Raw genomic sequence first — 10,542 nt, 5'->3', positions numbered from 1 at the left:
ATTTGTATAGATTGAAACATGCATCGAGAGAATGGTATGAAAGATTACATTTATATTTGATTAGAATTGGATTTGTTAGAATAAGTGAAAAAAATAACCTATATTTGAAAAGTGAAGTTGAAGATAAGGTATTAATTGTTGAAATATTTGTTGATGGTATAATATTTGGTGGGAATGATTTGTTATGCAAAGCATTTTTTGATCAAATGAGTAAAGAATTTGAAAAATCTATATTTTGAGAAATTCAAATTTCATGGGATTACAAGTTCATAAAACAAGTGGAATCTATGTAACTCATCCTAAGAACTTAAAGGAGATATTGAAGACTTTTGGTATGGATAAGTCTAATCTAGTCGGCACACTTATGGTAATTGGATGAAAATTATTTAAGGAAGATGACACTACTAAAGTGAATGAGACATAGTAAAGATCAATGATAGGAAAGTTGCAATATGTTGTACATAGAAAACCTGATATTGCAAATGTAGTTGGAATAGTTGCAAGATTTTTATCTAATCCTAAGGAGACACACATGACTAGAGTGAAGAGGATATTAAGGCATCTAAAAGAAACAAAAGAATATAGTCTATGGTATAAGAAAGAAGGTGATTTTGAGCTAAGATTTTATACTGATGCAAATTGGGCTAGAAATATTAAGGAGAGGAAGAACACTAGTGGTGGAGATTCCTTTTTAGGAGAAATATTGATTACATGCTTGAGCAAGAAATAAAGTTATATTTCCCAATCTACTATTGAAGATGAGTATGTTGCTACTATTTGTTGAGCTATCATTTTCTATTGTGCTTAATGGCAGAAATCCTTTCAAACTCCTCCCTTGAAAAGCTAATCTGGGATCAACTCCAAGGTTCTAGGTGATCTTGCAACCTACTAAAATCCGCTCAGTTGAAGATAAATGTGAGTGTTCACGAGGAGGCCTTTGCTGGTTCATTAAATAATTTGGATAAGATTTTGAATTTTCTTGTTGTCTCAAAAGAATAAAACACACAAAAAGAAATATATTTTTCTATTTTATGATGAATGAAATCTAACAATGCAACTATATGAATTCCTAATTTAAACAAGGGAGTTAGTAAAGAAAATAACAAAGGTAGGGTAACAAGAAGTTTAAGCAAATAATGTGAAAGTAAAATCCTAATGGACATAAACTATGAAAACAACGCGTCTGCGAGTTAAGCTTTCAAAAATATTGGTGGGTAACCAACAAAAATAGGAGCAGCACTTCCTTAATTCCACTGATGCAATCATTGATGGGAATTCAGTAACCATAAGATGTTTCACTTTTCATCAAATTGTAAGGCCATGAAAAGTGCGGTTATGCGAGACAAAAAGCTATGTAGGAACAATATGGTGATCTCTTCTCGAACTAAGTATGTCAACAGAATTTGTAGACCCATAGCAAATACCAAAATTAAAAGATCGCACAATCAGAACAACACAATAAAATAATTGCCTCAATTACACTTCATGAACATACATCCACAAAATATAAAACACTTAGGCAAGAATCACTACACTCAAAATGCGAGCACCAACAACATATATTATTGCATCAAAATAATGGTAGCCTAGAATACATATTACATTCCTAAATTTATAAGAAATCTTCTCCTCAATTTGTGTTGAGAGTGAGAGATATCTCTATGCAACATATGCTTCCAAATTAATAAAACAAATTTATTTATGTACAAACTAACTATCTAACTAGTGCTTTGTAGGACTCCATCCATATTTATATCATTAAATGGATGCATGAGCCTTTACATGTCTTAAAACAAAAAAAACATGAGAAAATAAGAAAGAGAGCCATTAGTTGATGGAGGAGTGTCTGGAAGTGTCAAAAATAGAAGCTCCATCTTCACTAGGCATTTGTAGGAATTAAACTACTATTATAATGTGTTTACGGTACAAGGAAAGCTCTAAATTTAGAACTGGTAGCTAACTATCAGCGCACCTTTGAATTCTTCAAAATATTCTAGAACACCACTAAAAAAGCACATCAATGCACCTAGCACACCTGTGCACCTACACACCTTGGAAACAGGTTCAAAAAATGCAAAATTTCACCAAGTGTCAAAATTGAAATTCCAGCTTTTGGGCCTTCTTCCCCTTTATACCAAAGCTATGTTTGAGTATTTTCCCTTGAATTTCTTGATAATCTCAATGACTTGAGCCACATATGGAAAATCTAAGGCTTCATATTTGTCTTTCACTTTTTTCCTATAGTTGCCCACCTCGATACAAGTCTTCACAAAATATCCAAGTTTTACATCCAATTCTAATAATGCCTCCTCTGTTCTAAATGCTTGCCTAATGTCATCATCATTAGCAACTTCCTTAAAAAAAAATTGAAGCTTCTCGACTACTACCTCTACTAGAATTAACTTCTCCCTAGAATCATCCTCAAAAATGTCTAAACATGCATCACTATAATGCCTCTTTGCCTCCAAAATTCGCTCTTGGGTTTGATCCTTGAACTTGAGAATCTCCACGTGTAATGGCTTCATTACTTTATTGCCATCTATAATTTTCTCTATCCAATCATCAATTTTATCTAATTCCTTAGCTGTATATACTTCCATCAACACCCGATACCTTTATCCTTTGATAAACTGTAATGTCTACAAATCTTTGCCCCGATTATGTACTTTGTCCATCAAACCAAGATCTTGATTCAAAATGGTGACTAGCCTATCCACATTATCCTATATATGGTGTAGCAACTACAGATTTCCTTGTATAATCTATACACCTTTTTCCTCAAAACTTCTCGTCATTGCTGACAAGCTTCCAAAAATGGATCCAACTGGCCTATACCCCTATCTCTTCTCTCTAGTGCTACGTTCAAGGTTTCCTTAGGGTTTGTAGGATCTAGCGAACGAAAAACTTCACTTGGATATCCTTTTAGGATCTCATTTTGTCACCGAAGTGTTATTAATTCTGCCCCATCCTGTTCTAAGCTCCTCAATACTTCCTTAATTCCTTTTGTAACAATCAGCTTAGCAGTATCCAAGGTAGGTTTCCCAAGCATGACCTCCCTGATTTGATAATCCCTTGGAGTCAATTCTTCAACATTTTTTTGTAGAGGAGGGATAACCATGTGAGCAAATAAGTCTTGGTTCTAATCACTCTTGATAAAGGCTAATGCTTGTGCATCCTTTGGTGGTGATTTAGGTTTCCTTAGGACTTCAGTTAATTCCATCCTATCTTCTTCCTCTGTACTAAATTGTTGCTTCTTATTTCTTATCACTTCTTTCCTTAGCCACCTTGGTATATGCTCCATTGGAGATTTGCCTTTTGAGGATAAAGGATTTTTCTTAGCTATGTTCTTTCCCTTATCTCTCCTTTCTGGAGTCCTCTCCTTTTGTATGAGATCTGCACTAGGAGTCTCTATGTCCATAGAGTCCACAGTCCTTACCTCTATGTCTTGGGAAGTTTGCTGAGGTTGTTCACATACATCTGCCCTTCCTTTGACACTTCCTCACCGGATGCTTATTGTGGCTCTTCCTCTTATTCTGCCTGAACCTGTTCTCCTTCAGTGCTTGGAGGAAGAGGGGTAGTTGATCCCTTGTCTACACAAAATGTGACTTGTACTGGGGATGATGGAGCTACCTTAGGCCCTTGTGGCTCAGGTGGCAACTGACTCCAATCCTCCTATTGAGGTTGATTGGTTTGAGTATCTCTGATTTTATCCGCGACCAATTCAATACTGACGAGCATGAAATCAAAATCTGACATCTGAAAGACATCAATTTTCTCAACACCTTGGTCATCTATCCATTGTTGCATTTCATCCTTGGAGGTTGTAGACTAAATGGGTTGCTCAGGAATAGATGGCAGTGTAATTATGGAACTTCTTCTCTATTCTGACTCTATGGCTCTAGCAAGATGAGTCCTCTAGTTCAAAGGTAGATTATCCTCTTCCTCTTCATCATCCTCTTCTTCTACTTCTTCTAAGATAGGTTTGGGGACTGATGGGAAAGGAATCACTCTCCTAATGACCTTTTGTCTCCTCTTTATCAGAGTCTTGATCTTTCTTTTCTTAGGAGCGAAGGGGGAGACTTGTACCTCTTGTTGAGGCAAAGACACCTCTTGCACTTCAGTTTGAGCTTCTCCTTGGCCTTGTTCAGCGGGAGGCACTTAAGTATTTTCTTGGGCTTGTGTAGCTTCCACATTCTTCAACCCTTGTACATTTTCTTCTCCTTGTTGTGGAGGTGCCTGAGTCAGTTCCTCTTTTGGCTTGACCCGTTGAGAAGAAGTTCTCTTCTCTTTCCTTTACCCTTCTAAGCTCTGTAATATGCAATTAGTCTATCAAGTTGGTGCACTATTTTTGGTCTTACTGGTGACTGGGCTGTAAATGTAGGCACTGTGACCTTAGCTCCTCAACCTTTAGTTAGGTAGGCTTACACGTGGAAGACCACCACTTGAGGAATTGGATCAAGTTTGAAAGGTCTCTTGATCCAATACTTTGTCAATTTGATGGCATGCCTCATCCTGTGATTAATGCTTGAGTTTTCTTCTTTGTCAATCTTGGCATTCATGATAGGTTAGTCACCAATCTTATCCCTATTAAACAATGGATCAAGAAGACCCTTTGTATCCTCTTGCATTGCCTTCAAAGGAATCTTTATCTTTAAAGTACTTCTTACCAGATAGAGAGTCATCCTACAATAATCTTGAATACGGACATCATAGTCGTCTGTTGCGTTCATCTAGTGATCCTCAACTACATCCTCATGTTGAAATGTCTTGCTAGCTAGATGTTGCACTCTTCCAATGTTATCAAAATAGGACCGTGGAGAATTATATTCTTCTAAGGGATATTGATCCCATTCAGACTAAAAAGATGGAATGTCTTGTCTTCGAACCACATTGAAAGGTCCAATAGTAATAGGCCATACCCAACATATTTTGTGTTGTTTCTTGACTCTTTCATATGCAGACGAGTTGTTGAGAAATCTCCAGTAGAATGAGTCTATCATTGGGATACAAAGGGAGCTTCTTGGGGTTGATAGTTGTACCCACTACCCTCAAATATGTGAATGTTCAAAACTGGATGTAGTAGGCTCCAACTTTTGATACCTTAGCAGTTGCCTCCTCTAACATCCTTTTTGCATAATCCCCTTTAATGAACCAAATTATTGGGAATATGAATGTATCATTCATGATCCTATATTCCTTGCTTTGCTTTGGAAGCTTCTTCTTCACTAGTTGAGGATGTTCAATATAGGGCCATGTGTTTGCATCTTGCATGCTACCCTTCTTATAAAACCCTAGATAATCTATCACTCTTACAACTAACAAGTACACCAAGTACAATGTCATGTAAAATTTATGATTATTCCTAACTGCCACCAATTGCTCACCCAAGTTCTCACTGAGAATGGAAGCCCAATCAATCAGCATCTTTGTCGTCTTGATAGTCTCAATGAAATGGACCGTCCATATGTTCAAGTGCCCCAATACAGGCAAGCCCATGACTCTACTCAAGAGTATGATTGAATATCCAATATCCTCTTTCATCTAACCTCTTGTCATATCCACTTTGCCTACTTTCTGCCCTAGAGGAGTCTTCTCAATGAGGTATGATGACTGTATGATTTTAGAAGCTTCATCAATATGTTCCTTGTACAACCTCTTGGCTTGGTGATAAGTCAATTTGATAAACTGATATGTCCTTGGAAGATGGAACACCTTCTCTATGTTATTAGGTTGAAGATCTAGGACGATCTCTCTGGTTATGCCCTTCATGACCCTTTCTTCGGGACCATATTTTTTCGCTAGTGTCATGATCAATTCTGAGGACTGTACTGAAATTGGATGTGATGCTACATTAACAAGTCCCGAGTAGATCAATGTAGATATCATTGGAGACCTTTATGTGGGTTTATTGCATAATGCTAAGAATGCACCCAAATCCATGTGACCTAATTCGATGTCTCGGATCTCTGAATAGTTGTCTTGAAAGCGTGACTTGGTTGGAACACCTTGAAACTTTAACACTATGGGCTTTGGAACCATCTTTGTGGTGAGGGAGGATGATGAAGAAGCCATTGAATCTACACATAAAGAATTGTATTAGTCCAGGGTTGAAGAAAAATCAATAAACTCAAAACCTAACATAGATACGATGAGGACCCAAAAACCCTACTTACTCAAAAACACTAATAAAAATTGAATATGACTCTAGAATACAAAAAAAAATGCACACTTGGCGCACCTATGAGGTGTGCCTAGTGCACATTTACCCTTGTCAATATGGGGTACACATTAGCGCACCTCATGGGGTGCGCCAATGCACACCCTATATTGGACTTAGTGCAAAAAAAGGCGTGCATTTAGTGCACCTCATGGGTTGCACTAAATGCACACCTTTTTTTCCTTCTAAGGGATGTTTGTGAGTTTAAAGGTATGCAGTAGCGCACCTAATTAGGTGCACCACTACACACCTTTAAATTTAGTATATGTTTTTTCATTTGTTTTTTAATGTTTTGGTTTTAGGTTTTGAAATTTAAAAGGTGTGCAGCTGTGCACCTTAATAGATGTCTTAGTGTTTTGTGTGTAGGGCAAGAGTAGAGGAGGCACACCTAGGAGGTGTAGTGTTGCAATTTGTAGATGCTCACAAAGTAAAAATGATGGAGGGAGAGGGGGGTCCCCTAGGTTTTATAGACCCAAGGACCCAAGCACCCCTTGGTGCTGCGCAACTATGTTGCTATGCTGTTGCACATCACCAAGGGTGATGCCTTGATCTAAGTGTTTTGGCGTACTAGCGCACCTAGGTAGGTGCACTAGTGCACCTTTTTTCTTTGTGAAAAATACTTATCTCTCCAATGATGATTTTTAAAATCTAGGTTTTCAAATTGAGACCCAAATTGGATCAAAAAACACTAGATGAAACCCTAAAATGACTCAGACTCTAAACTAGGGATCCAAAAAGCTAAAAGGCAAAATGGGGCGTGCATTGTGAAAACCACAACACTATTATTAAGTATTCAAATATTGTTTGGATCAAGCAATTATAGGAAGGTATGAAAGAGAAAGCCAACAAACTAGTAATTATCTATTGTGACAACATAAGTGATATTAATATTTTAAAGAATTATGTGATGCATGCAAAAATAGAGAACATGTCTATTTGATAGATATGGAACATGTAAGATTGGAATTAAAGTCTAAGGAGAAAATTGCAGATGTATTTAATAAGCCATTACCTAAGGATGCTTTTGAGTATCTAAGAGGTAAATTAGGGGCGCTTCCCCTATCCAAGATTTACTGAGCAAAGATGCATGCTACATAAATTCATGTATGAATTAGTATATCCTTGTAGAATTAATGTATGAGTTCACACTTTGGGAAGTTGTTTCTATAATTAAGCAAGAGTGATTGTAATAAACCTATTGAAATTAGTACATATAGGGTACAAAGTATGAGTATATGATTCTATTAGTTTCTACTTTGAACTTATATTTACCATTGACATTGTTTTCAAAGGGGGAGATAATCATGTATGGGGAGAGAATCAAAAGTGGAAAATATCAAAAGTGTTGGAACAAATTATTTACCCTCAAAAGAGTTAAGAAAATTATGAAATTCATACAAAGGAGAGTGTGAGCTATGAAGGAGAGAACTAAAGAAACTAGAGAGAGAATGGGAAAATGAAGAGAATCAACAATGAAGATTGAACTATTAGATTATACTTATAGGGGGAGAGATGTTGAGAATAAGAAGTAGAACAAGGAACATATGTATGATGCATAGTCAAAAGGGGGAGAATAAATATGATGTTATTGAACATAATAGATAACCTGATATAATGATCATGAAGATTACAAAGATTCAGAGAGATGAATAAAGTAATGGTTTGATGGTATATTTGTTTCATAATGTAATGTTATAGAATCATTTGTTCATAAAATGTAAGATGATTAAGATGTATTTCCATCAATGTCAAATGGGGAGATTGTTAGCCCCAAGTGATAATGTTGCTAATGTATGTGAAAAAGTCATATTAGTTGTTATGTTGTCATTGATGTTGAGTGTTTACCAGTGATACATTGTGTTGATTCAGTAGAGTGCATATCATTTGATTGATAAAGAGGATTTGAAGACAGTATAATGATGCATTTGCAATTGTACTTGAGTGCAAAGAAAGAAGATAAGATAATATAGTGTTAAACAAGAAAAGTTAATGTTAGTCGAGCATAGTATTGCCCAAGTGTGATCTAGTATTAATCAAGCATGGAAAATAAATAATAAAATAAAAGATAGAATATAAGAATGACATTTGATGAAAATTAAGAATGTTTGAGAAGTCTACTGGATAAGGACAAAGTTAGTTATGAGATCAACGACTAGGGAAATTCAAGAGAAATCTAATGAAGGATATTTTCTATTTTCAAAGTGAGCATAGACTTTCAGGTGGAAGAGTATTAACAGAGTGACTAGATTCAATGAACCTATGCAAAATGAAGATCTAACATATGTGTTTAAGTGACAAAATAAATATATTAGATTGATTCATGAAGTAGAGAGATTATTATTTAAGGGGTGAAATTGACATTCATTATTGTTGATGGTGTTGATCAAGTAGGTGAGGTAGAAGAAGAAAGAGAAAGCCAAGGATAATTGAGTGAGCTGCATTGTGAAATCAAGCAAGAAAACTACTAAGTGGACAAGTAGTTTAGTGGATCATCTAGAGAAATGATTAGAAGGATTGATATATGATAAAGACAAAGAAGAACAAAGATATAAACAAGTAAGGTAGTGCTCTAACACATCATTTCATTGTTACATTTTAATATTTGTAGTAGAAAATATCTTAACTGAGTTGACCTAATAGTCTTGTGAAATCCTATGTGGTCATATTCAATAGTAATATTTTTAAGTCCTGCAAAACATGCCACTCTTTAGCAGTTTCATGGAGTGATAAGGTCTACATGATCTTTGGTGAAAATCCTCTAACAAGGTCACATGTAATGATGTTTATGTAACTTTTAACAAGGTAGGCTTCTAACAAAGCTCACTTCAGAAGAGTGAAGGTTTTGGGTTGCCTGTTCCTGGGTGGGTTTTCACTTTGTAGTGTTTCCACGTTAAATACTTGTGTCGAATTGTATGAATGTTTTTTGTGTTGCATGTTTGCTTTCATGTTTACTACTTATTGCTTCAACTCAGTACACACTAAAATTTAATTATGTAGTTTGATAAACACTAACAAAAATTGAATGATTACTTTGATACTTGGTATATTAAGAAAAAATATGTTAGCAAGTTTTATGTAAGGATTAAACTAGTTTGAATCTTAAAGTCTGATATGTTTATTGAGTTATTGATCTGAAAGTGTATAAGGTTAATTTTGTGAAAAAGTGTTTAAAGGACTTGTGTGATAATTGATTTTCTCCTTAGTTATCCAAATCAAACTTTTTTCTATGTCAATCATTAACCAAATGATAGTTTGGAAGCTAATGTATGTTATTCTTAGCGATGTTTATGATTAACAAAAAGTCAGCTAAAAATGTAAAATGTAAATATTTTATTTATGTTGTTGTTTGTAGTTTATGGTGCTCCTAAAAGAAAATTTTGATTCTATGCACAATCTTTAGGAATTTATCTACAGTATTTTGAATAATTTAAAATCTAGACAATTATTTTTTACAAGTTAGTAAAGAATTATGGATGCATTTGAACGTGTTTTCTCTCTACTAGAAACCTTTAGTTTTCCATGTGAATAATATTTACACTTGAATACTAAATTGCTCATAGCATTTTTAAATCTCAATTTGCTTAAAATAATTCAAATAGCAATCACAATTTCACCACTATTAATTTATCTCACTATTGTAATGATTCTTTATTTCTAGAAAATTAAGAAGAAAACTCTAAGCTTTCATAGATCAAGTTTAGTGTAAAGAAAGTTAGTATTCATTGTCATTCAAATCCATCAAAGTTAGAATCAATGAGGAAAACCATATGGCCAATATTTTGATAGAGGTAGATATAAAGACTCGGGCATGATACGGAATAGAAAGACCTAGAATACAATAACTAGCATCATGCAAGAAGTTTGCAAACAACTACGATAAAATGGTCTTCTATAAAACAAACTATGTGGAAGTATACCAAGTTAAAGTGGTTGTCCATACAAGCCCATATGTGTAATAGCAAAAGATTAAAATAATAATACAAAAAATATTTCAAACTATAGGGTACTAATTGACGCAACCCTAAAAACCTACATGTTTAGAAGAAAAATGCACAGACTAAGTGATTGAGAACAAAAATCCTAATGCATGGATACTTAGTTGTTTAATTGGAAAAGTGGTTTGTAGAAATAAACATGTCAATGCCCTTGTGAGAATTACATGTTAGGATTAGTTTTAAGGCTACTCCATTTTCCTTATAGTAATCATTTTGTTTAGTATAAGATAAGTTCTTTTAATATTTTTTGTGAAATTGTAGTACTTTTGCAATATTATGCATTTAAATATTATAATAATTATTTAAAATAATTATTTAATGGATTTTCAT

Source organism: Cupressus sempervirens, chromosome 3 (genome assembly GCF_028749045.1).
Source record: "Cupressus sempervirens isolate cs-2001-9-10 chromosome 3, ASM2874904v1, whole genome shotgun sequence".
NCBI classification, from domain to species: domain Eukaryota; kingdom Viridiplantae; phylum Streptophyta; class Pinopsida; order Cupressales; family Cupressaceae; genus Cupressus; species Cupressus sempervirens.
The sequence above is the reverse complement of the archived record's forward strand: the minus strand, read 5'-3'. Positions refer to the sequence as shown.